This window comes from Engystomops pustulosus, chromosome 8 (assembly GCF_040894005.1).
Source record: "Engystomops pustulosus chromosome 8, aEngPut4.maternal, whole genome shotgun sequence".
In the NCBI taxonomy this organism is placed as follows: Eukaryota; Metazoa; Chordata; class Amphibia; order Anura; family Leptodactylidae; genus Engystomops; species Engystomops pustulosus.
In genome coordinates, this window is record NC_092418.1 from 22,937,078 (window position 1) to 22,964,879 (window position 27,802).

Sequence of the window (27,802 nt, forward strand, 5' to 3'; positions counted from 1 at the left end):
AAGTGTTGCTGATATGTAGTATAGCCTTCCAAATACTAAATGATGGCCTTCCCCTTTAAGGAATAGAATTAAAAATAAAATTCCCAAGCATTACAACAATTTATATATAAGGATAAAATGTAGGACAGGAACTGAATTTTGGGAATGCACAAGTGAAACTTCTGAACGCGAGATCAAACTTTCACTCTTTAAACATTTCGGGATGACTATTGTCACTTGAAAGACGGAGGAGCCTTCTGGTTCATTGAAAAGGTGACATAAATCATTCAGTTCCCTTCTTCATGACCCCTTTAGAAGTAACAGCTGTCAAAACTAGACAAAACTAGACTACGGCAATAACTTTCTGGCATATGACCCACGTAGACAGAAGTTGTGTAGACATTTTGCCCTAGATAATGCAATGCAATTTGATAGGATTGAAATTGGGAAACCTTCTGAAGAGTCATCAACTCACGACTCTGATACATGGAATCTAAAGGAAGGAAGAAGCCACTGATTCCTCCAAATCCAAGATGGTTCTGGCCAATGGCATAAATTCACTCAAGGGTCTTTGCCAGAAGTATGATATCTCTGTTCATGTGGACCTCCTATTGAGGCCACCTACACTCTTCTGGAAATCTCGAGGAAAAATAAATCACTCTCACCTGCCTCTTGTGATCTGTTTGTTCGTAAATTCATTCATTTTGGTCCCATTTAAGTGGAAGTAGTAAAGTTTCCACTTGGTTGACCTCAACAGTCACATGTAGGACCACATGTCTGTCTCGGAAGACCACAAAAGCTGTAGGATGGGAGACCACCCTGGTGGACCTTAGCACCAATGGTCCTTCTGTATACCTTGCTGATTATTTTATTCCGACTCCCAATCCTATTGCCATCAGTTGGACCCAAAAATCTCTTCAATGGATTGGCCTGTACTTCCAGACACAATGGGGTCATTTACTTACCCGGTGCTGTCGCGATCCAGCGGCGCATTCTCCGACGAGGATTCGGGTCTTCCGGCAATTCACTAAAGTTGCGCCCCTGATGTCCACCAGGTGTTGCTGCTGCGCCGAGGTTCGTTGGAGTTCACCAACCTATTTCAGGTGCACGTGAGTGATTGATTTTGTGACACAAATGGTTTTTTTAAATTCCGCATTTTTTCCGAATCCGTCAGGTTTTCCGACGGCCACGCCCCACGATTTCTGTCACGTGAAAGCCGGCGCCGATGCAACACAATCCCATCGCGTGCACCAAAATCCCGGGGCACTTCAGCGCAAATCGGAAAAATTCAGGAAAACCCGACAAAAAAGCGTGATTTGGACCCTTAGTAAATGACCCCCACTATATAGACAAGACTTGTAAATTTATTTGTTTTCAGACTACAGCACTACAAGCCGAGGCCACCCAATAATTCACTTCTATAACGTCCTTAAGTACTCATTTGCATATAACAGAGAATGGAACATTTTTGGTGTAATTTTCCAAGAACATCTCAAGATCACTAATAATGTCTGTAGTTGTAGTGTAATTAGCGAAGAACACTGCTAGGTGGGTCAATAGCTTGTTTTGAGTGTCAATGTGAATAATCCCTCTAAACCCTAAGCCCTTAATCACTTTTACATCTCCTCTTAATGGGCTTCGTGTCCGCGATGGTGGTGGCTCAAGACATATAGAGTAGGATTGTGTTGTAGAGTACCTCCGGCCGCCCTCCTCTCTCCGCTACAAGAGCAATGAGCCGCTAGGGGTGCGTTCTGATTAAAGAATGATTGATGAGGCTCTTGAAGGGGTCTCTGCTGCAATACGTCTAGTGAATGAGTTCCCCAGCGAGTAGGTCGCTAAATCAAAGCTCGCTGCCCTGCCGGACAATGTCAGCGCTCTACTAACAGCCGGTGATTAACTGGAATAATCAGAATCACACAAGACCCGGCTGCGTGCGGCGCCATCCGAAAAAAAAAAAAAAAACGTTCCCCTCCCCCAATATAATTAGCCGCAGATGTTCTGAATAAGTAATACAATTATATATTCCTTACACTTCTCTTTGTCTGTCTCGAAATCCTATAAAATCCACTTATTAGAAGCATTTGTCAAAGTTTGCCCTGAATTGAGGTTTTTTTTAAAATTAACTCTTTATGACCTGGCGCCTCAGTTGAGTTAGCACTGGATCCCGAATGTGGGATAGGACTGTCTAACGGTCCTTGTCGTTGATTGGTTGTTATGGGCAGTGAGGATTATTTTTCTGTCTGACAGCTTTGATAAGTGAGGACCGCTATGTTTATCACTAGGCCATTGACCCCTATGTTACACACGTAAACTGTTTCTATGTTGTACATCCATACGGTAGATGAATATGACACTATATGGTTCCGAAACATGAACATCTTTAAATTTGTAACTTTATAGTTTGTGTCTTAGTTTCTATAATCTCTCAGCCTATGCACCCCGATCCTGGTACTTCACGTTGCCTAGTAACTATTAGGCTAGAGAATAGAGAGGGCAAATGGGGCAAATGCCCTGAGGGCCTTTACAATCTTCCACGTAAAAGTCATTAAAAAAAACTCAATGTAATCAATCAAAACTGAATAATACAAGTTTTACAGACTATATATTCTACACCTACTGCATTGTGTTCATCGTATGAGCTGTGGGCCACAATGGCCACTCTTTGTCTCCTCATCGGGGTTATACATGTATACACCACATTGGGGCACATTTACTAAGGGTCTGAATTGCGTTTTTCCGCCGGGTTTCCCGAATTTTTCCGTTTTGTGCCGAATTCCGCTGGGATTTTGGCGTTCGCGATCGGATTTCAGCGCAAACACGCCGGCTTTCATGCGACAGAAATTGGGGGGCGTGGCTGTCGGGAAAACAGACGGATTCGGAAAAACCGCGAAATTTAAAAACTGAATTGTGTCGCAAAATCAATCACTCACATGCACCAGGAATAGGTTGGTGAACTCCGGCAGACCTTGGCGAAGCAGCGACACCTGGTGGACATCGGGCGCACTACCTTAGTGGATCGCCGGAAGACCAGAATCCTCGTCGGAGAACAAGCCCCTGGATCGAGATAGGACCGGGTAAATAAATGTGCCCCATTGTTCCTTATTCTTATTCTTTCTGTAGATAAATTTTTTTTTATAAAATCCTGAAAAAAAACCCTTTTCAAATAGATATTATAATATTTTAGGAAAAAAATATGTTGGGTCATCTCCAAAGTAGATGGGTACGTCAATTGAAGCATTTTATTTAAGGTCCATATTTTAAGTTCCTTCACAGCATTTAAGCTCTTCATCAATTTTCTAGAGTAAAGACCTCAGTTCTCCTGTGGGGGTTACTTTTTTTGCCCCCTTACGAATGGAAAATCAGACCTTCTAGCCGGAAGGGCATTCCAGGTCTTAAATTCATTCATGGTCTTTGATTGATTCTTGAACTTGGACCATGATAGTTGACATTTTCAGAAAATTTTTTTTGGAACATCATCAAAGTAGATAGGTACATTTGCAATGGCCCACTGAGTTGTGGAAGTTTATTAATACTCCCTCTGACTGAAGTTCCTGAAAGTTTGTAGAGCTTTTAGAGCTTTCTTTGGTCTAAACCTGGACTTGCTACAAGATACAGGGCCTGGAGAAACTAGCAGTCTGCTGCCGCTGTCTCCCTTGAAAGGGCTTCCCCTCCATTGGATTTGCAGCTCTGCCTCCATACTGATCTTGCCTAAACTTGCCGAAGCAGGCAACCGTCTTTTACAGCCCAAAGCCATAAGACCTGGGCTGTGGGCAACACCAGACTGCATCCAACCACCAGCTACCTTAAACCTGACAGAAAGAACCTCCGCATCTAACCGTTGCTGTTTTGGAGTCTTGGAATAAAGAGACTGTGGGGCACATTTACTTACCCGTCCCGTTGCGTCCGCTGATCCGGAATGTCCGACGAGGATTCGGAGATGCCGCGATTCACTTACAGCGTGCGCCCGATTTCTTGAATGTGTCGCTTCCCCGCTCAGGTCCGCCGGAGTTCACCATCTTCTTCCCGGTGTATGTGAGTTGGCTCTTGGGTTTGGACCATGAAAAATTATATTTAAAAAAAAAACACTTTAGGAAATCTTTATAGTAGATGTTTATCAATGGAAGTAAATTTTTTTGATAAAAGCTCAATATTGTGGTTGCCCGCACATCGGGGCACATTTACTAAGGGTCCGCGCACCGCATTTCCGTCGGGTTTCCCGTATATTTCCGATTTGCTCCGCATTTAATAGGGGTTTTTGGCGCATGTGATCGGTTTTTGGCGCAATCGGGGGCGTGACCGCCAGACAACCTGAGTGATTCGGACTAGGCGTGGGATATAAAATTCAAATTGTGTCGCAAGACAATGCACTCACATGCATCGGGGAGAAGAAGGTGAACTCCGGCGGACCTGAGCTGGGAAGTGACACATGCAGGAAATCGGGCACACGATCTTAGTGAACGACTACAACGCGGATCGTCAGACAGTCCGGATCGGGGGGATATCGCACAGGACGGGTAAGTAAATGTGCCCCATATTCTAAAATCTTCACCTATTTTCGTGAGTGGAAACCTACGTTTTTCTATAGGATTCCTTTTTTCTGATGGAAAAATCAGACCTTTCAACCAGATCTTCAATTTATTAATGGTCCTAGAATTAGGTCCATGGTCCAACATTTAGGGCTCCTGGGTTTTATTAAGCAGAATTGAGACTTGTTCATCATCCATACTGTTTATTCTCTGAAGTTTTCCGCCAACATGATGTAACTCCGCCGGAATTCATTTCTGAATCTTTTTGTCGAAAGATCTTTCCAAGCACATGCAAATAAACCCCCAGAGCGATGGTATACATCATGTAGACTTAGAAGGACAAACCTGAGGCTACCGGTTTAGTTGGGTTGTTTTCTTGATTGATATACTAAGCAAAAGATCTTTATAGTCAAGGTGTGACAGATTGCCCGGTACAATCTCCCTAAAGCTACAATTCAATAGCAATTCTTAATAAAAATAGGGCAAGTCTTTTTAAGATATGAATTTAGAACTTACTTTTACTGTTGGCTACAACTTCTATTCATCAAAGTCTCCTGGTTGCAATGGGAAGGAATCTGATTTATGCTAGAGATGCATTGCGTGATATTTTATGAGGATGGGTTTTTCTTTTGTACAAAAGAAACTTTTTTTAAGCATTTTTTTTTTACTTTTGGAGTAAAGTTCACTGCAGACTGTTTTTACAAAGTAAAATATTTGCAGTATATATATATATATAGGTTTCTAAAGTCTAAATATATGGATCAGAACAAATGGAAACCAAGTAGAAACGAAGGGCATAGACATTCCAAAGATCTACGTAACAATCTATTTAGTTCCTTTCACTATATCCAACTTTTCCATCCTTTTTTATTTAGCCCCCTGCACCCCATTCCTTAGCAATCTGTCCCATTGGTATTGGCAAACAATATAGTAATTAGGATATCTACTGTCAAGTAGGTCATCTATGGCTGGAGAAGATTCTCTGGCACTTTCCACATGACGGTTGATGGTTGGTATATAAGTCTCAAATCCTTCGGAATGGTGGGGACTGGAAAAATAATTCCAACTGCTACACAAACAGTGGAAAGGCACCTGTTATAGGATGCAAAAGATTGGAGATTAAGGTGAAGGTAAAGAAAGATCTTCTTTAATCATCTGGTGGATAGCCATGAGCTGGACTTTATTCAACACCTCCTGTAGGGTAAGACTAGCATCACATATTCAATGACATACCAATGACATGACTTAATGGGGCTCGTTTACTAAGGGTCCGAACGCCGCACTTTCGTCGGGTTTGTTTCCCGAATATATTTCCGTTTTGCGCCGAATAGCCCCGTGTTTTTAGCGCATGAGATCAGATTGTGGCGCATCGGTGCCGGCTTGCATGCAACAGAAATTGGGGCACGTGGCCGTCGGACAACCAGACGGATTCAGACAAACCGCAGAATTTTAAAAAAGAATTGTGTCGCAAGATCAAGCACTCACATGCACCAGGAAGAAGAAGGTGAACTTCGGTGGACCTCGGGGCAGAAGCGACAGATGCAGGAACTCGGGCGCACAAGGTTAGTGAATCCCGGCAGAACCTGAATCCTCGTCGGAAAACGCACCGCGGGATCGCGATAGGACCGGGTAAGTAAATGTGCCCCAATGTCTTCAATGTCCTGTTGTTCCTTGGCTGCTGATATGTTTCTGGAGAGTTTCTAGATGATCAGTTCTTGTGAATGCATCTTACCAACCAAATGTAATAGGATGTTATAGAGAACTTGTCAAAGTTATTAGAACACTAAACCAACATTGGGTCCTGATAGACCTGGGATTTAGTGTCACAAATCAACCTGTTTGAAGTCTCTTTGTGGCCGCAATAAGAAACCCAAACCTTTATACTTACCAAGAGATGGGTCCGATGAGGAGCTTAAGACCAACCTCTGGTGCCTAAATCTCTTGACAGAGCAAGTAAGTTTTGGTTGGCTTGGGATACTAAACCACCTATCCATGAGCATCTGGTTAAATGTCCTAAATCTTCCTGATATTCAGGTGTAAACAAATTTAGCTTTCCCCACAACCCACCCACCTGACTGCATTTCACACTCTTCTTCTCTTCCTCATTGACTTTCTATCAATCCCATAACCAGAAAGACACAGAAGCAGTTGGGAGTGTACTATGGCTATCCTGTTTACAATGCGCATGACATAAGTATATAGTCAGGGAGGCTTAGTCATAAGCTTCTAATTTATAACTGTGCAACAGGAACCTGTCTGATTATTTGTAATACCTTTGATAGGAGTTTTAGTCTCCCCTGTGGACTGATTGATACACAAATGAGAGCAGCACGGTTGGTACTACAGCCTTGTAGCGCTGGGGTCCTGGGTTCAAATCACCCCCAGGTCAACACCTGCAAAGAGTTTGTATGTTTTCTCTGTGTTCACGTGGCTTTCCTCTGGGTCCTCCGTTTTCCTCCCACACTCAAAAACATACTGGTAGGTTGATTAGATTGTGAGCCCCATGGGGAAAGGGACTGATTTGGCAAGCTCTGTGAGGGCTATATAAATAAAGGAATTAGAATTATTATCAAAAAACTATAGCAACGTGATATATAGATATAGAACTAGCAAAAAAGCAACAAGCGAGAGGCTGACCCATATAATGCTATAATGGAGTACAGGCAGTCCCCGGGTTACGGACAAGATAGGGTCCGGAGGTTTGTTCTTAAGTTGGATTTGTATGTAAGTCGAAACTGTATATTTTATAATTGTAGTTCCAGACAAAAAAAAAATTTGCACCAGTGACAATTGGAGTTTAAACATTTTTTGCTGTAATGGGACCAAGGATTATCAATAAAGCTTCATTACAGACACCTTACAGCTGATCATTGCAATCTGGGACTATAGTAAAGCATCCAGAGACTTCACCAGAGGTCAGAGGGGTCTGTCTGTAACTATGGGTTGTCTGTAAGTTGGGTGTCCTTAAGTAGGGGACCGCCTGTACATGGGAAATTTTGGATGTGTGTTGAATGTCCCTTAAAAAATTGGTCAGCTTTAATCAATCGGGCTTCTTAACTAGCAGAATTATGAGTGCAGCTCTGAAGCACACAGAATGCATATAGACACTATTGACTTATGTGATCTGTAGAATATACTAATATATACATGGTAATGGAGCATCCGAATGGACATCTAGTTTCGGCTAAGAAAACAAATATGATGGATGTCCCCGTATTCTAGATTTTTTGGTATTTCTCCGCAGTCGACTCCCTCCTGGAAAATTGCATTTCTGGCTGAAGAAGTGACCTGTAACTGCTCGACACTTGAGCTCAGCTTGTGCCTCGCAGCCGCGTTTAGCGCATCCAGATGGGACACAGACCGAGGCGGCATCAGTGTTCTCGCCATCCTGTTATACAACAGAATTAATCTCATAAGATGTTTGTGTCATTATATTCTATCTTGGAGCCGGCTGCAGAGGAGATTGCGAGCAGAAATACGTCTTTCCATCTCATTTAATATCTTCTCTAGGCAGATTTCTCCTAATATTACAGCTCTGCTAATCCATCGCTTCCTCTTGGGGAAAGTTGATGTAACGACAAGCTCAGCAATTCATCAAAGGCTTCCATAGGGTGCCCAGACGTAATATGCTAATAATCACGCGGTTTAACCCTTCAATGGCATCCGTCTATTTATCATCACGTTGATGTCAATAAAGGTCTTGTCTACTTAGGACTTTGGGCATTGCCTCCTGGGAGACTCAATTCTTCTCCGTAATGTAAAAGTAGAGACATCAATCCATTATGTCCCCAGCAGTTATTTACAAATTACTCATTAATCTTCCCTAAATAACAAGGCACACATACATTTTTAGACCTCATTCCATGTCGGCTTGGGAATGGTGCTTTCCAAAAACATCCATTTATCTGACTGGCGCTGGAACGTTCAACCTTAATTGTTCGAGTCTGTGGTCCTGCACTGTTACATCATCGACGTAGGACTCGAGTAGACTTGGTGGTGGAGCTCACTCAATTCCTTTCAATGGATTTTCGGTGATCCTTGATTGGACAATGTAAAGAGCAGTCTATAAAATTGATGGATTGTTGAGTGCTGTGAAAACTCCGAACAAGCAACATCAAATGCATGTAGCCATGACGATTGCATGTACAATATAGGGGATAGTATAGCACAGGGAGACAAAAACACTTGCATTCAGATTTTACCTTTATGGTCCTCTGTTGGCCAAGGGAGTCACTCAATTACCTACGGTGAACCCTTCAATATTGTCCCCTTTCCCTCTGTTTTTGGTCCGGGCTGAACCGAAAGTGTTAAGGCTTCCTTGACAACTTTGGCCAATCACTGGACTCAGTGGTTGCATGTTCAAGATGATCTTGAAAGGCTGGAAAGGAAGTAACAAGTCTTCTGTCACCCCAATGACAGCCTCAGCCGTCAGATAAGCAAGAATAGTAACATAACTTCTGATACATCATTGTTCCAGACTACCGAGGCCAAAGATTTCCATCAGTCACAGGAGCCGAACTTCTTTCCGACCCACATAAACTTTGTATTTCTGGGCAACCTGCTCCGGATTTATGTTGTTAGTCCAATCAATGTGCCACTACTGCTGGGGAAAGTCTTTTGGGGAGAGGAGGGTTAACAAACCATACCAGAATTATGTAGTTGAGAATGGCCCCAAAGAGTCATAGCAATGTATTAATTTCCTTGGCACAGCAGATAAGTGTCATCATGTTCTTATCTTATGGCATCATCATCCATTTCTTCCATAAAATATGCTTCTGAACAATCACTTTAAGTTCCTATTCTTTATAAATATTCCATCCAGACCAATCCTGATCTTCTTCAATGGAGTTATATGTTGGTTGACAACCACTAATGGAAGCCATCATAGTACCTAGCTGTCTTCTGACTTATAATGGTATCTACTCTTGCTTTCCATAAGCTTTTCAAGTCATGTGTGATAATCCCTATGGACACTCTAATGGCTGCCATTAGAGACTGTTGTATACGTGTGGGTGGGATGAATTTGACACAAAGGAATGGCTCATGGATGTACATCTCCAGGATTTTTATTTTATTAATTCTGGGATAATGCTCTTTAATATTCCATTATATGGTGTCTGTGATGAATATATTGCATGACAACATGTCAATGTCTTCTCCAGAATCCATGGCGCTCTTGAGAACTGAGTCTTTGTCTTTGTTCACTCTAGTATGCAACAATTTATGTGCACTTTGTATATATTAATTGTGTATGACTAGTGAGAAGAGATATGACCAACAGCACTATAAGGAAGATGGCCACACACATAAGACTGATGCTGGCAGAACTTCACATCTTCAACAAGATAACCATAAGTCAGAGGGCAAGGGTCGGGTATGTTGAGTTGCTGCCAAAGGTGTCCATCAGAAAATAACTCTCCATTTTTAGAACACATCTATGCTTGGTTGAGTTGAGCATTTATTTTTGGGTGGCAGAGTGTAAAGATCTTCTAAAAAATGGGCCAGCATTCAGGGAAAGAAGATTGGGTGTCAGGGTTGTGGGCCTGTGGACCCTGTGGACCACCCCCTGGAAATGGTACTAGCCGACACCTGGAACCGGAGTCTAAGTGGCACCTGGTCTTACCAGAGCACGCCGCAAAGCGGGATGGTCTTGCTGTGGTAGGGTGCCACAAGGTCAATCCACAGGTGCAACTAGTCCAGGGTGGCAGCCAAGGTAGTAGTGCAGGACATAGTCCGAGCCCGGGGTGACAGCAGGAGAACCGTGCTGGAAGGAACACTGGAACACAGCAGGAACACGGAACTGGAACACAGGAACAGACTAGAACACTGGAACAGGATCACGGGAACACAGGGGCAGGAACTGGAATGCAGGAACACTGGTACACAGGATCAGGATCACAGGAACACAGGAGCAGGAACACAGAGGAGCTTTCACTTCACAGGCAATGGCTTGAAGATCTGGCGGGGAATGATGGGAGCCACCGGATTAAATAGCAGAACTGGAAGTGACCAGCACTAATCACCTAATTTTGGAGAGGGTTCAGTGATATGTGGGTAAGTTTCATAGGTGTCTGGCACATGTAGGCTTGGTTGGGTTGAGCTTATGACTTTGGGTCGAGAAAACGCTGCAACATGCACAAGCCCATGAGATGCGAGTTGGGCAGAAGAAGACTTGGGTATGGTGAAATCTACACTGCTGATATTTTGTTTGCAGGATTGATAAGCCGCTAGCAGAGATTTCTGGCATATCGAGTAGACGTGTATGTGTGGCAGGGCTGAGCTTGTGTCTTCGGGTGGGTGAGGGGGAGCAGGCTGGTTGACAACTATGGCCACCTTAAGGTCAACCCTGTTTATAATTTCTTTCCCGTCCAACCATTATTAACCATTATGCACCCTACAATAGCGTATTCAGGAGAGGATGGAGGAGATAATTAGAATCTGCTCTTTTTATTGTCAAGTTTTTGTGTACAAATTGCTCATGTGAAAACATTGGATGCAGCTCCTCCGTCTTTCGGCACAAATCTAGTCATGGCTAATTGTATTTATGGAAGTCAATGGCCATTGACTTAATAAGTCATGTCCTTCCAACAATCGGACTACACAATGCTCGCTCTAATTTGTATGTTACTTAACCATATTTTCCCCCGTCTGATGGATCACCCTATTTCCATAACTATAATAGGCTTTTATTTTAGAGTGAAAAACCTACAGGCTGAACGTCACGGGATCAAATAGGAAGCCCCTGCCGATGATGGATAATGCAATTCTGTGTGAGTGAGGTGCGTGCTGCCAACAGAAAGCAGATTTTTAATCACAACCAAATGAGAGATTTTTCATTGGTCTCCGGCATATATAATTCATAACTCTTTTATTACGGCTGAAGGCGAAACGAAAAGTTTGATTTTGAAAAAGCCACATTTGATGAAGGATGGGGGGGGGGTGTTGTGTGCGAATGCAATGTGTCTTGTCAGGGTGACTGAAGGCTGTGCCAAGGATTATAATACTAAATTATATAATCCCCATAAGGAAATATATAATAAATTTATATTAATGATACATATAGATGGGGTGTACAAGTCATTGGGACATAGGAAAAGTCCAATTTCCCCATTAGTCGGGGGGGACTTTAGAGGGGTTATCCAATTTCAGCACATAATTGATATTGTTTGTGTAATGAAAAGTAATATAACTTTCCAATATACTTTCTATATCAATTCCTCAAAGTTTGCTAGATCTCTGCTTGCTGTCATTCTATAAGAAGCTTCCTTGTTAACTTCCTGTGGATAATCGGTCCCTGGTCATGTGATGTTATACAGGTGCACGGCTCGTTATATCCCTGGTCATGTGATGTTATACAGGTGCACGGCTCGTTATATCCCTGGTCATACGATGTCACACAGGTGCACGGCTCGTTATATCCCTGGTCATGTGATGTTACACAGGTGCGCAGCTCGTTATATCCCTGGTCATGTGATGTCACACAGGTGCACGGCTCGTTATATCCCTGGTCATACGATGTCACACAGGTGTATGACTGGTTATATCCCTGGTCATGTGATGTCACACAGGTGCACGGCTCGTTATATCCCTGGTCATGTGATGTCACACAGGTTCACGGCTCGTTATATATCTGGTCATGTGATGTTACACAGGTGCACGGCTCGTTATATCCCTGGTCATGTGATGTTACACAGGTTCACGGCTCGTTATATATCTGGTCATGTGATGTTACACAGGTGCACGGCTCGTTATATCCCTGGTCATGTGATGTCACACAGGTTCACGGCTCGTTATATATCTGGTCATGTGATGTCACACAGGTGCACAGATCCTTATATTTCTGGTCATGTGATGTTAGACAGATGCATGGCTTGTAATATCCCTGCTCATGTGATGTCACAAAGGTGCACGGCTCATTATGTCCCTGGTTATGTGATGTCACAGAGGTGCACAGCTCATTATGTCCATGTGATGTCACACAGGTGCACGATTCATTATATCCCTGGTCATGTGATGTCACAGAAGTGCACAGCTCATTATGTCCCTGGTCATGTGATGTCACAGAGGTGCACAGCTCATTATGTCCATGTGATGTCACACAGGTGCACGATTCATTATATCCCTGGTCATGTGATGTCACACGGGTGCACAACTCATTAGGGGTCATTTACTAAGGGCCTGAATCGCGTTTTTCCGACGGTTATCCGAATATTTCCAATTTGCGACGATTTTCCCTGAATTGCCCCGGGATTTTGGCGCACCCGATCGGATTGTGGTGCATCGGCGCCGGCATGCACGGGACGGAAATCGGGGGCCGTGGCCGTAAGAAAACTCAACGGATTCGGAAAAACCGCTGCATTAAAAAAAAAAGTGTCGCTTGACATGCACTTTGTGTTAGCACTTTAGACTAAGAAAGGAACATTGACCAGTTGTCACTTAATGCTTATGGTAAGCTGGGCAATTAGGCAGGGACAGCTGGGAACGGGTTTTAACCTTAGGGCCCATTGTTCTTGTCTGTCCTTCTAGTCTATCCAAGCCGTTCCCTCACTGCATTACAGTGAATTTATTAAGAGATGTGTGAAGTTTGGTAAACAGGAGAGGAAAATATGGTCAGTTTTTGCCTTAACCTATCTTTCAGTAAGCTCCACCCACTTGGAACTTTTAGTAGAGAAAAGTCCCAAATTTCCTGACTTTTTTGGCTGAGTTCTAGGATAACATAATAAATATAGGCCAATGTGTGTAGAGCAGCAGGAGAAGCATGTCACGTGTCTCTATGAAAGGCACACCACCCCCGTCACAATTCACCAGGCAGATAACAAATAAACAGTTTTTCGGTGCCATTCTCGAATCTGGTTAATTGTATTCCATAAAACTATGGGATATCAATTTCTTTCGGAGCAGATAAGTATCAGCTAATTAGAACGTTTGAAATAGTTTTTTTTCCTCTTCTATCCGTCGGTACAATAAATGCGGTAAACATCCTTATCGCGCAAGATATTACATAAAAGCTTTTGTCTACCTGAGGAAAAACATCTGGTCGTCATAGAAACATAGAAACAATTACGGCTGTCTCACTTTACTTTTACATATATTATTTTTTACTATTTAAACAAAGGAAAAAATAGAAAACCTTGAGCTGGAGATGAAATCCTGCAATTCTTTCCATAGCCCTCCAGATTGTAGGGAAGAAATTTCAGCAAAGTGTTGAGTTATAATTATCCAATTACCATATTTAACGCTGCCGTCCAGAAAATTAATGAAGATGAGGATTCTAATCGACGTGCAGGATGGACTTTGAGGCATCTCTCAAAGCTCCTGGGTCCCAATGCATCTGTGCCAGAACCTCCTTTTGCCTACGATCAGGGCCGAATTAAAGGAGGGGCTCATGGGGCTCAAGCCCCGGGGCCCCCACCACTTTCACTTTATAAGGGGCCCCCACCAGTTTCGGCTGATTCGCTGACTGTCTCTGTGTGCAATGCGCAGCGGCCCGTGGCCACCCGCAATGCACATAGAAGTCTAGGATGACAGCTGTGTCAGTGAGACACAGCTGCCTTCGCTGGGGGAGATCGCCGAGATCGCCATTTTCTACAGGGGACTGGCGGCTAAAGTCTACAGGGGGCTGGTGGCTATATACTACAGGGGGCTGGTGGCTTTATACTACAGGGGGCTGGCTGGCTATATACTACAGGGGTCTGGCAGGCTACATACTACAGGGGGCTGGCAGGCTATATACTACAGGGGGCTGGCAGGCTATATACCTCCAAAAACATTGTTGGAAGGGTCCCTACCAGTTTGCGCCAGGGGCCCCCACCACCCTTAATCCAGCCCTGCCTACGATGTACCCACTGGCCCCTTTGCGACAGGTAAGGTCATGAGGAAGTATACCTCAGCTTTATACCTGAGCTCCAGCGCATGTCCAAGGAAGCCAAGATGTTCCAATCCATGTTCCTGCTTCCACTACAAAGGCTCCGGGAGCAGAGGACCTCAGAGAATACTATAGACCATGCCACATACAGATCCAAGAAATTCAGAGCTTCCTCAACAAATTCAGACCTCCAGAAAAAGACTTGAGACCCCAGACCAGACCTCAACAAGTACAGACCCCAAGCCTGATACTTATTCACAGTCTCCTCTGGAAGCTTTGTAGTTTTCCTGTTGGTGGACCAGAAGACAGATCATTACATCATCAAGGCCCTTTACTTTCAAATGTAATCTTCGAATACCTAAGGGGAGATTATATTTTCCAGTAGGCTAAGTGATCTTTGATGAGGTACTGAACATCTTTCAACGGGGCTTGTAAGACATACCCTTTTTATTGTGCTTTCCCATGATGGTTGTTTTGGTCCTTTGACACACTTGAGTGGTCTACAGGTTCTAGGACCTGGTCGCAAATGGTACTGCCGCACCCTTATTGGCTACAACGAGGATAAAATATAGCTGTTTTACCCAAAGTTGAAGCCAAGTTTCACTTGGGACAGATAATCCGCTTGCTACTTTGATCAGTAAATAAGCCAAGGTCAGATGGGCCCAAGTAGGACTGCAAATGGTCACAACAGAGCTTATATGGACGTTTCTGCAGGACGCTAGTAATCTGAGAACCTAAAGATTTCCCCCAAACCTTGGAACAAGGTGTCTTTAATTTCTGTGGGCAGAGATTGGTGAGACTACATTAGAGGTCGTGTCGGACTGGAGTGCCACCACAAAAGTTGCACCTTCAGCCACTAGGAAATAGATCCGAGTAGCATAGAAATTGGGATGTCTTCTGGACATGTAGGGATCTACAATCAGGTTAGAGTCTACCAGAAGATTCTTAGGTAATTTTGTTTGCTGGTCTAAATCTGATTACAGGGCATGATTGTCAGACCTTTTAAAAGTCAGTTATGCTCGGCAAAAACCTTGACAATCAATGATTTACTTATCTTTTAATGAATGTGGACTTAAAGAGAACCCGTCATGCAAAATAACCCCCCTAAACTAAATATATTTTCATAAACTGCCATTAGAGAGCATTGCCTCTATCCCTTCATTGTCCCTCTACATGCCTGTAAACCTAAGCAATGAGGTCCTAAAGCTGTATGCAAATGACCTGTGAAATGTCCAATGAAGCATTAGCATATTCAAGCTGTCCACTCTATTCATGAGTGGGAGGCACAGCCACACCCCCAGTGCATGACTGACAGCCTGTGTAATGATGTGAGGCTGTATAATGATGTGCTTCCTGGTGCTGGTGCAGCCTGTGTGTGCATGTGTGTGTATAGGAGAGATACAGCAGCTCCAGGCAGCCATGTTACAGCAGAACATGTCAGGTACTTGTGTAGCTGATGTCTGTGTCTCTCACCTGTATATTAGGAGGATGCAGCATGTCAGCAGATGCAGCACACACACTAGCCATGCTTTACTATACATTACACACAGACATGAGCAGGGGGAGGAGAGGGGAGGGGGAACAGGGGTGACATCACTGCCTCTGACCATGTGACCAGCCTCATTTACATAATAAAGAAAAGATGATTTTGCAATGAATAATGTATGAAATGACTAGATAAAGGCTGGGATGGGATCCTTGTGAGCTGCTCCAACAGGTAGTAGTGACAGGACAAGTGACACAGACCTGATGACAGGTGTCCTTTAAAGGGGGAGGTGGGTGGTAAAGTTTTTGTGGTGGACCCAATCTCACACTGGGGTGAAATTTGACTGAAGAGGAAGAAGCCACAGCCACCAGACTGGTGGTAGCCAAAGCTTCAAGGAGACTACCTTGTAATGTGGAAGGTGCTGTCCAAGGTCCTGAAAGTTCTCCACATCTACATTCACAAGTTCTTGTCTGTCTAGGCTTCAACGTGTTATGAGATATCCTCCCCATCTACATCACCATCTCCCATTTAGGCTGATGTATACGTCTCCAGTAAATGAGACTCACCTCAGATTGTTTATTTTTCGACCGTCGAAATGAATGAAATGTCAAAAGTTCTTTTTAGCAAACTCCCTTGCTCGGAGAATTCTGTGCGGCGTGAGAGATGTAGAGTTTATGCAGACAGGTCCTTGCTAGACAAACATACTGCAGCTGTCAGGATTGTGATGATGAATGGGAATTTACCAAGTCAGGTATTCTGCGCTCGTGGTGTGAGGAGAATTCAGGCCGGCAAGACGATGACCTAAGAATAGAAAATACAAACCCCCCCCCCCTCTTAAACTGCAGCACAGTATCCACGATGTGTTAGAAAGCCAACGCGCAATGGATCGCGATGTGAACGGAATTGGAAACTCAAGGAACAATGCCACCTACTCTGGACATTTTTGGACCTTCTTAAAAGACTATTCTATTCTCCAAAAAAGCTCTGTGCCTTCCCATAATCTAAGTCCTATGGGACCCAGTGCCCCCCTCTACCATTATACCCCAAAAACTTACAAACCCCCCCCACCCAATCGGGCCACAAAGCGCAAAAACACCCCTATTGGTGGGGAACTAAAACCAACTACCCTGGAGAGGTCAGTGGTAATTTTTGGAAAGATCCAATTGGTGGAGCTGAATAAATAAATAGAGGCACCCATAGCAGATCAAATGGTACCAAGTACAGGCAATCCCCGGGTTACGTACAAGATAGGTTCCGGAGGTTTGTACTTAAGTTGAATTTGTATGTAAGTCGAAACAGTATATTTTATAATTGTAGCTCTTGACAAATTTTTTTTTTGCCCCAGTGACAATTGGAGTTTCAACATTTTTTGCTGTAATGGGACCAAGGATTATCTATAAAGCTTCATTACAGACACCTTACAGCTGATCATTGCAGTCTGGGAGTATAGTAACATCTAGAGAGCTTCACCAGAGGTCACAGTGGGGAGAGAGGTCCGTCTTTAACTAGGGGTTGTCTGTAAGTCGGGTGTCCTTAAGTAGGGGACTGCCTGTATTCAATCATACTTAATATACATAAGGGGCTGTTAAATATACTGATAACATATCTAGATCTAAAATAACAAATTGGTAGAAGTCCCAGAATCATTACCCCATCAGATCAGCTGTCCTCAGCAGGTGACGAATGGAATAGGAAGCAGACAGCACCGTTCTCTGTGTAGTGGTCATACCAGGTAACTGCAGACTAGTTACTATTAATTGGAATGAGAGTTGCCGTTACTACGTTCAACCCCTACACAGAAACTGGCGCTGTTTGTGTCCTGTTTTATTCACTTTGGGGCTCGTTTACTAAGGGTCCGAACTACGCACTTTCGTCGGGTTTCACGAATATTTCCGATATTTGGCGGGATTTTGGCGCACGCAATTGGATTGTGGCGCATCGGCGCCGGCTTTCATGCAACAGCAATCGGGGGCGTGGCCGTTGGATTCGGAAAAACTGCAGAATTTAAAAAAGAATTTGTGTCGCAAGATCAGCACTTACATGCACCGGGAAGAAGCAGGTGAACTCCGGCGGATCTTGGTGCAGCAGCGACACCTGGTGGATATCGGGTGCACAACCTTAGTGAATCCCGGCAGACCCGAATCCTCATCAGACAACGCACCGCGGGATCGCGACTGGACCGGGTAAGTAAATGTGCCCCTTTGTCTGTAGGATTGACATATACCCCTATATATCTTTTTCAGGTGTCCGCAAGATGTATGCATTCACAAATGGGTCATAGGTTACATAAAAATATTTCACATGTTGGCCCTGACCAGACTGCAGGCACCGCTCAGCTCAAATAGGTTCAGGGGCGTAACTAGGACAAGCAGGGCTTTTAAATATATACACACCATATACACACACACACAGTATATACACATCCAATACCCCAGATGCCGGGGCCCACTGACACTGTGGGCCCCATATCGACTGCTATGGCTCCTACCCCTGTACAGGGCTCTCACTATGTACTGACTTTGTTGCCACTATAAAACTTTTAATATCCGGTCCATTAGCTTTTGTGCAAGGAGATAACCTTGGCTTCCACATCGAGGGGCAGCAGTGAGCAAAAATGGATTTTTCAGCTGCTTTTCTCGGCTGCCGGGGGCAGAACAGAACTTGTATGGTATGGGGAGATAGCGGACTGGAGGTGGTGACTACGTTTGGGTTTGAATAGCTGTGGTTGTGTCTGACTGGGTCACTAGAGTGCCATTGAGGGGAAAGTAATGATGTTTTCCGTAATTGGGTATTAAATTGATAACGGGCCCAGGGTGTCTACACCTTTAAAATAATGGCTGCCAAAAAAAGCTTAGTGGAGCAGCCTGGGACTCCGATGTAACAGATAATCAATATCACAGGATGAAAGGAACCGAACACAGAGAATATCTGTATCATGAATCATGAATCAAGGGTCCGCGGCTCCTAGCACCGATAATATTTTCTATACAATCCGTCTAGCAGCCCTCCCCCCCTCTCCGCTCCCGTATTGTAAACCGTCTTTCCCGAGGTAAAAATTCTTCACGCCCAACACGTTCCTCTCTCCATGTGTTATTAGCATTTCAAAATCTATCTGATGCACTCTGCTCAGAGGAATTTCAAGTGGACTTAACCCCTTAGCCTAGGATTTCTTCCAGTTCCTCAGACAGATTTAAGGTGGCGCAAAAAATTTGGTATCTGATAGGAAACATTATGGACAGTCACATTTATTAGATTTTACCCTTAAATCTACCATTTGATTTGATGCATTATGAACTAAACATACTATGAGAATGCTGTAGCTACACTGATGCAGAAACATATCTTGTTTAATCACTGAACTGAGTGTTTTTGCTGAAAAATCTATTATCAAATGATGCTAATGAGGCTGTGGCTGCCCCTCCGCTTCTCCTCTTACCCTAATTATGCACTGCTCCAGCCTTGTCCTGCCCAGCATAAGCCGAGAATACGTCATCACTGTGTTGTCCCTGACAGGCTGAAGTAATCAATCGCTGCAACATTCCCCAGCTGCTGTGTATGAGTCATTCAGCTCAGGTTGATTAGTTCTGTCTGGACAGTTCAGGCAGCTCCATGTAAAGTGTTTATCAGTCTGCACCCAACTTTCCCAAGGTTTTTTAAGCACAACCACTTGGTTCAGGGATTAAACAAGATATGTTTCTGCATCAGTGTAGCTACCGCATTCTCAAGGTATGTTTGGTTCACAATGCATAAAATCAAATGGTAGGTTTCCTTTATTTCTGAATATAAGGTAACGATTCTGCGACCCTATTGTTTCCTTAACACTCAGCTCTGCTCCCCCTCACCCCAAGTCTTGGTTCAGGGAATAAACAAGATATGTTTCTGCATCAGTGTAGCTACAGCATTCTCAAAGCATGTTTGGTTCACAATGCATAAAAACAAATGGTTGATTTCCTTTAATTCTGAATTTAGGGTGACGATTCTGCGATCCTACTGTTCCCCCAACACTCAGTTCTGCTTCCCTCCCCCCCCAAGTGTTGCGACTCCTCCTCGTGTCCCGGACCTGCTTCCAGTACTCTGTACCTGACTATTGAGCTTTTTCTTATTGTTCTTCTTTATGATTGACTGAACTTTCTGTTTTGTAAGTTTTCTGTCTTCAGTGTCAAAACCCATTAATATAACAACTGTATCTTCAGCTCTTCTTCTGGTCCGATTCCCTTTACTATCCGGGGGAACCAGACCATAACAGCTCAGACATGTTACCATTCCTTACAGTCCGATGGCTCATTGTCTAATCAGGGCTACTTACACATTGTTAACCCAATGCACCACAATTAAGTTGGACTGTAATACCTCATGTAACCTAAGGACATTGGTGGCGCTGTTGCTTTTGAAAAAAATTCCAATCCTAGACAGATCCTGTCACAACGCTATCATTGTAAGAGGAAAAGTTAATTTTGTTTATAGGATGTTAGATGCCGAATGACAATTTGATTGCAGGTGATACAAGTGATACATGTGCGGCAGAACCATTCCCAGTGTAAAAATTCCTTAAATATATCAACCACCTGACAGCTCGAGGCATCCGGCCTATCACACTGACATCGCGCAAGACTCAATGACGCAAGAATGACATGGAATCTGACTCCCCCATGTTCCGGAATCGAGGGGTGGGGGTTCGGGGGAGTTGAAATATCAAAAAATGTTCTAATTATGGGCACAAAATAGCATTTAGACCATCACTTATCTACAGACAGATCTTCCTGACTAAGTAAGAACAAGCTGCATCCATCCAACATTGGGCCAACAGTGGACATCAGGTATGATGTGTGTTTGTAATGCTCCATAGGAGATGGATGAGATGAAACAGCGCCAACCTTGTGTGTAGGTGGTTTCTAGTATTGCAATTCAATTTCAAGTGAGACAGAGATGCAAGTATCCGCCTTGAGATAGGCGAAACGTCGCTGTGCGTGGTGGAATAAACTCCCGTCATATTTCACTATTTGGGGGTGCTGACTACTTTGTGGATCTGTATCTAAATTTTTTTGCTGGGGAGAATTAGGAAAGGATTGCACCCTGACTTCTAATATTGCGATTTGGACGGCGCTGCAGTGTATTTACTTTCCACTAGATGATTAATAGATTGGAGATAGATACAGGCAGTCCCCGGGTTACATACAAGATAGGTTCCATAGGTTTGTTCTTAAGTTGAATTTGTATGTAAGTCAAAACTGTATATTTTATCATTGTATATCCAGACAAAAATTTTTTTTTGGTACAGTGACAATTGGAGTTTCAAAATTTTTTGCTGTAATGGGACCAAGGACTATCAATAAAGCTTCATTACAGACACCTTACAGCTGATCATTGCAGTCTGGGACTATAGTAACATCCAGAGAGCTGCACCAGAGGTCACAGGGGGCAGAAGGGTCCGTCTTTAACTAGGGGTTGTCTGTAAGTCGGGTGTCCTTAGGTAGGGGTCCGCCTGTATATATATAGAAAGACATAGGGGGTCATTTATCTTTTTCCTTCCGTTGGTGTTTTTGCGTCTTTTTGCTGCACAATGGCTGTTTTGCGCCTATTTTGCGCTTTTTTGACCATGCGTAGACAAGGCAATGGTGTGATTTGCACAACAAATTGCTCTGTTTTTAAAATTTGCGCAAAAAAACCCTTGCATTTGACAAAGAGCGAAAACGACAAAGGCAAAAAATTAACTCACAACAGGCGCAAAAAGAGCACAGAGAAGGGAAAATAAGATAAATGATCCCTAAAGGGGCACATTTGTCATACGCTGGCGATAATTGCCCCATTGTATGATGCTGGTCTCGCCCCTTGGCGCTCACTGGATCCATCAGGAGGCTTCGGCTTCTTGATAAGTCTTGGCGGCCGGCAGTGCAGCGTCCTGATGCGTTGTGCCTCCGGAGCTCTTCTACGACTGGTCTGACCTGGCATAGAATAGCGCCATAGCACCAACCCGGCTTACAGGGGTAACTCTCCCAATTCCTGGCATCTACGCAGAGAATTGCGTGAAAATTGCAGCTTGTACGCCTACTTTCTGGCATAGAAGGTGTGATAAATGTGCCCCATAAATAGATATTGAAAGATAATAGATATATTAATAGATGATTGATAGATTGTAGATAGATACAGACAGATATGGATGGTCATTTATCTCTTTTCCTCTTGGCCTCTTTTTGCACCTCTAGTGAGTCCTTTTACTTACCCGGTCCAGTCGCGATCCAGCGGCGCGTTCTCTGTGGAGGATTCGGGTCGTGCGGCGATTAACTAAGGTAGTTCCTCCGACGTCCACCAGGTGTCGCTGCTGCGCTGAAGTTCACCAAGCCAGGCTGGGTGCAGGTAAGTGCATGTCAAGCAATACTTTTTGCTTTCCGACGGCCACGCCCCCGATTTCCATCGCGTGCACCAAAATCCAGGGGCAATCCAGGGAAAATCGGCGCAAAACTGTAAAATTCGGGTAACCCGAGGTAAAAACGCGATTCGGGCCCTTAGTAAATGACCCCCCTTGTCTTTGTAGTTTCAGCTCTTTGTCAAATACAGGCCTTTAGGAGCGAATGTACAGTATTTTTGGACTATAAGGCGCACAAAAAATCTTTTGACTTTCTCAGAACCCAAAGGTGCGCTTTATAGTCCAGTGCGCCTTATATATGAACCGTACTTACAGACAACAGCTGCCTTGGACTGTGCACAGGTCTGCCACCTGCTGGTCATTCATCCTTATAATCAGGTGCGCCTTATATATGAACCTAGACGTTTTAGCAGGCATTTATTGATAGTGCGCCTTATAGTCCAGTGCGCCTTATATATGAACCTAGATGGTTCAGCAGGCATAAATTGATGGTGCGCCTTATAATCCGGTGCGCCTTATAGTCCGAAAAATACTGCAAAAAAAAATAAAGGTGCAAATTTTAGGCGCAACTCATACCATTGTCTTATCTATGCATGGTCAGGACTGGAGTATTATTTCTCAATTATTTGAACCTTTTTAGGGGCAAAACTATGTTAAGTAAGGCGCAAGGTTCTGGAAGCAGGAGAAATACAAAGAAGAATTAGATGCAAACCAGGAAACTGCTACACGGCGAACTCTGCCCATCTGCTGGAAAAAGGCACAAAAAAATTGCACAAACACCGAAAATGCGTCCAAAAAGTTGCTAAAATACAACCACAAAGCTTCCGTCAGACTAAGATAAATCTGCCCCAACATATGAATAATATTGAGATAATAGAGAGATAACATGGCTTAGGGGGTGGGGGATTTAGCACAGCTTGAGTCGTGCTTGAGTCTCAATTCTCGGCACAGAGATTGGAATTGGGGCTACTTTGCCCTCTTCGTTGTTTTTTATTTTTTGACTTCAAACCTGGAATCTGGAGCATCCTATCTTTGTCGCCGTCTAATATTATTCTCCCATTTTCAGAGAAAAAAAAATAGTTAGCATTTTCTTGTGTTTCCTATTCTGAGCGCACAAGTCATCCCTAGAATGCAGGTGCCGGCATTGATATTCCGCAGGAGGAAACACTGGGGCCGCTCGGAATGGGAAGAATCTTTTTATGTTAATCCTGTGTTCTAGAGACTCTCTCTGGGCTTTCATCTTCATCTCCCACCACTTCCTCCATGGAAGATTCCAGGACGCCAGGACTAAGCCATATCTGCCCCAGCCAAGTATTTCTGTCTATTTATAGATCAGAAGATAAAACATGAATATAGATTACCATAGGATAGTATCACTCCCAATGTTTCTAAAATCAAGGTCATTTATCTGTCTATTATCTATCATCTATCTATTTTCTATCTATATCTCTATCTATCAATTATCCATTTATCTATCCCTATCTATCATATCCTATCTATCTATCTATCTATCTATCTATCATCTCCTACATATATAACTATCTAGCAATGTTTCGGTGACAAAAACACCTTTTTTAAAGCAAAACTGAAGATTTGCCACAATTGTGTGTACTACTCCATTCAGTTGGGAGTACAAAACCAGAGAAGAAAGAGAAGTGGGACACCCTGCTGCACAACTAAGCAATAAGACATGTACATTAGAGTCTCTAGTTTGAGAAACCCCCAAATGCCAGTGTCAACCTCAACAGTAAAGAGGTGACTCCAGGATTCTGGTCTTTACGGCAGAGGGGCAAAGAAAAAGCCATACCTGAAACTGGCTAATAAGAGGTAAAGATTCATATGGGTAAAAGAACACCGACATTGGACAGAAGAAGATTGGAAAAAAGTGTTATGGACAGATGAATCTACATTTGAGGTGTTTGGATCACACAGAAGAATATTTATGAGGTGCAGAACAACTGAAAAGATGCTGGAAGATGCCTAACACCATCTGTCACATTGTGGAGGTCATGTGATGGTGGAGGTCATGTGATGGTGGAGGTCATGTGATAGTGGAGGTCATGTGATAGTGGATGTCATGTGATGGTCTGACGCTGCTTTGGTGCTGGTGAAGTGGGAGATATGTACAAGGTCAAATGGATTTTGAATAAGGAAGACTATCACTGCATTGTGCAATGCCATAACATATCCTGTGGACAGCGCTCGATTGGAGCCAATTTCATCCTACAACAGGACAATGACCCAAAGCACCTCCAGATTATGCAGGAGCTATTTAGGGAAGAGGCAGCAGCTGTTTTCTATCTGAAATAGAGTGCCCCCCCCATCAGATCTCAACCCCATTGAGCTGTTGTGCGAGCAGCTTGACTGTATTGTACCATCAAGCCGATCCAACTTGTGGGAGGGGCTTCTGGGAGTGTGGGGTGGAATTTCTCCGGACCACCACAGCAAATTAACAGCTAGAGGTCAAAGGTCTGCAATGCAACTTATTTTTGGAATATTTTTGTAAAACACAAAATTGTCTGGGTGACCCCAAACTTTTGAGCAGTAGTGTATCTATTATCCATCTTCTATATATCTATCCATCTATCTACCCATCTATCTCATATCTATCTATCTATCTATCTATCTCATATCTATCTATCTATCTATCTATCTATCTCATATCTATCTATCTATCTATCTCATATCTATCTATCTATCTATCTATCTATCTATCTACCCATCTATCTCATATCTATCTATCTATCTATCTATCTATCTATCTATCTCATATCTATCTATCTATCTATCTATCTATCTCATATCTATCTATCTATCTATCTATCTATCTCATATCTATCTATCTATCTCATATCTATCTATCTATCTATCTCATATCTATCTATCTCATATCTATCTATCTATCTATCTATCTCATATCTATCTATCTAATTATCTATCTATCTCATATCTATCCATCTATCTATCTCATATCTATCTATCTATCTATCCATCTATCTTCTATCTATCTATCTCATATCTATCCATCTATCTATCTCATATCTATCTATCTATCTATCTATCTATCTATCTATCTCATATCTATCTATCTCATATCTATCTAATATCTATCTATCTATCTATCTCATATCTATCCAATATCTATCTATCTATCTCATATCTATCTCATATCTATCTATCTATCTCATATCTATCTATCTATCTATCTATCTATCTATCTATCTATCTATCTATCTCATATCTATCTATCTATCTCATATCTATCTATCTATCTATCTATCTCATATCTATCTATCTATCTATCCATCTATTGACCCCCTGTGAGGGCTGATGCTGATCAGAGCTGTACTGGGTCTGATTAGGCCCAGAAGCTCTGATTAACCCCTTTAGACCCGTCACATGACCACTGAGTATGTAGATCTGGTGGCATCGCGCTGAAGTGAGGAGCGGAGAAGGGAGAAGCATAAATGAACCGCATCTCCCTTCTTACTAGGGTCTCTGGGTGCATGGGAAATTATTCCATTATTTTCTAGGACTGTCTAAAACTTTTGCACAGTACTGTAAACCATGGAAAAAAAATCATCTCCACACTCTGTATAGTGAAGTGTATTTCTCCCACCCATAGTGGAAAGTCTCGAGGAGTAAATATCTTCTCCTTTTGAACCTGTTCCCTAATGACCACAATCCCATATTGATGCACGGCATTGGAAGAGTGTCTGGAATGACAAGAAGGCCCAGACCCGGCCGGTGTTTAATGAGGTACAGAAGTTAGAGTAACATTCCGGCTCCTGGCGAGACACAATATACAATATCTATGCCGGGGCAAGTGAAGGTGAGCGGGCACATAACATTCTGGATCATAACATAATTATGTGTAATTGTTGGGAGCTTTATCTTCCTACAATTCACGAGCGGTTGACCTTTCCTCGGGTCGGCGTCGGTTCTTTCAAGCAGGAATCCTTTCATTTAACATTAATTATCAACACAGTTTTCACATTTTTTTTACAACAGGATTCAATGTAGTGGAGAAAAACAATAAAACAAGGGAGCAGCCGGGCAACGGGATCAGAAGACGCCGGCTCCTCGCGAGGACTCCGGTGGCTGAGATGATGAAACGGAGACAAACTTAAAATGATAAATTGGTGAGCCGGCCGAGATAATGAGGACGTGGCCACGGGGATGTATGAGGGACAGGACAAGATTAATAGTCATGACGAGGCCATGAGGTAAAGGGTCTTGACAATTCCATTTCTATCTATATTACTGTTATGACTTCTCATGAATATCTTGCTGTTCAGATGTATTCAGCTGTAGGGCACAACTTTTTTTTTAAAAGAAATCAACCACTTAAAAAAACAAAAAAACATCTAAGGATACTCACCTCTGCTCCTCTTCATCTTGATCCTGGCACTGTCCATTGCTAATCTTCACAGCTGGCATCACCTAGAAATTAGCAGCACGGAGCGTGGGGACAAGATGTCCTGCAGTCCGGGCTGCTAATTATGGACACTCCCACACCTCCCTCTCCCTTGGAAGAAGTATGGGAGAGGGAGGTGATGTCATGCAAGAGGCTTGGGAGAAGGAGGTGCGGGGGCGTGCATAATTAGCAGCCCATAGCTCGTCCAACTCAGTGCTGATAATTATAAATTTCTTTTCTAGTTGATCCTGATGTGTCAAGCTTTTCGAAGACGAACACTGGAATCAAAATAAAGAAGAGCCAAGGTGAGTATCCTTAGATGGTTGATTTCCCTTAACTGAATGTCATCATTCAGGAGGTCCAACTTTGCAGAGCCATGAGCCATGGACTACAACACCAACAAAGCCCTCTACCTTGGCTTTGGTACTCCAAAATTACCAGGAATTCTAAAAAAGATGATGAAGTAGTACCTGTACTTATCTTGTTTTGGCTCTTGTCTTCCTCGTAAATTTGGTAATTTTGGTTTTTGCCATCTCCATTCTCTTGGAAGTGCTAAGGTGTCATGACTGACCCATGGTCTCCGTGGACAACAGAAGTAACTTTTGAAGGAAGAGACCTTTGCCTGAGGAGGCCACTTATTGGCCAAAAATGGTCCCATGATCCAACGGCACTTCAAGTCAGGAGGAGATAAAGAAGGCCAGAATTACAGGAAGTACCAGAGATCCGAAGCTAGATAAGCACAAGTACACTTTCTCCTTTTTTTGCTATCACAGTCCTAAAATCCCTGGTAAACTCCTTCATGAATGCCAGTGTTCAGCCACAGAAATGTAACATCTAGTCCTAATCATTAAAGGTGATAAAATAGCAAGATAATAAAGGTTTCATATTTGCTCTTTATGTAGGCCCATTAAAGAAGACCTACAGTGAAAACACAACTTTCCACCTCTTACTTTGTTTTGACTCTCAGTTTTGTCCTTTTAGTTTTGGCATCTCCATCCTCCTGGAAGTGCTGAGGTGTCATGACCAATCGACGGTCTCCTTGGACGATGGAACATCACTTGTGACATAATAACAAGAGATATCTGTCGGAAGAGGCTCCTTATTGGCCAAAGAGGGTTCCATGACCCTCCAGCACTTCAAGACCCTGGGGGCACTTCAAGCCAGG

General features: G+C 43.2%; 1 long non-coding RNA gene across 2 annotated transcripts in view; it reads left to right on the top strand.

The window, feature by feature from the left end:
* The window catches only part of LOC140076073 (uncharacterized), a 28,986-nt gene extending 2,044 nt beyond the window's left edge, over positions 1-26,942 (top strand). The window contains exons 1-3 of one of the 2 annotated variants that reach the window (XR_011849525.1): positions 22,076-22,210; positions 26,232-26,362; positions 26,880-26,942. This is a non-coding gene — a long non-coding RNA (uncharacterized lncRNA). Of the gene's footprint in view, positions 1-22,075; positions 22,211-26,231; positions 26,363-26,879 lie in introns of those variants that run through there. The other variant, XR_011849524.1, reaches the window with a different exon arrangement.
* Positions 26,943-27,802: the final 860 nt, after the last annotated feature.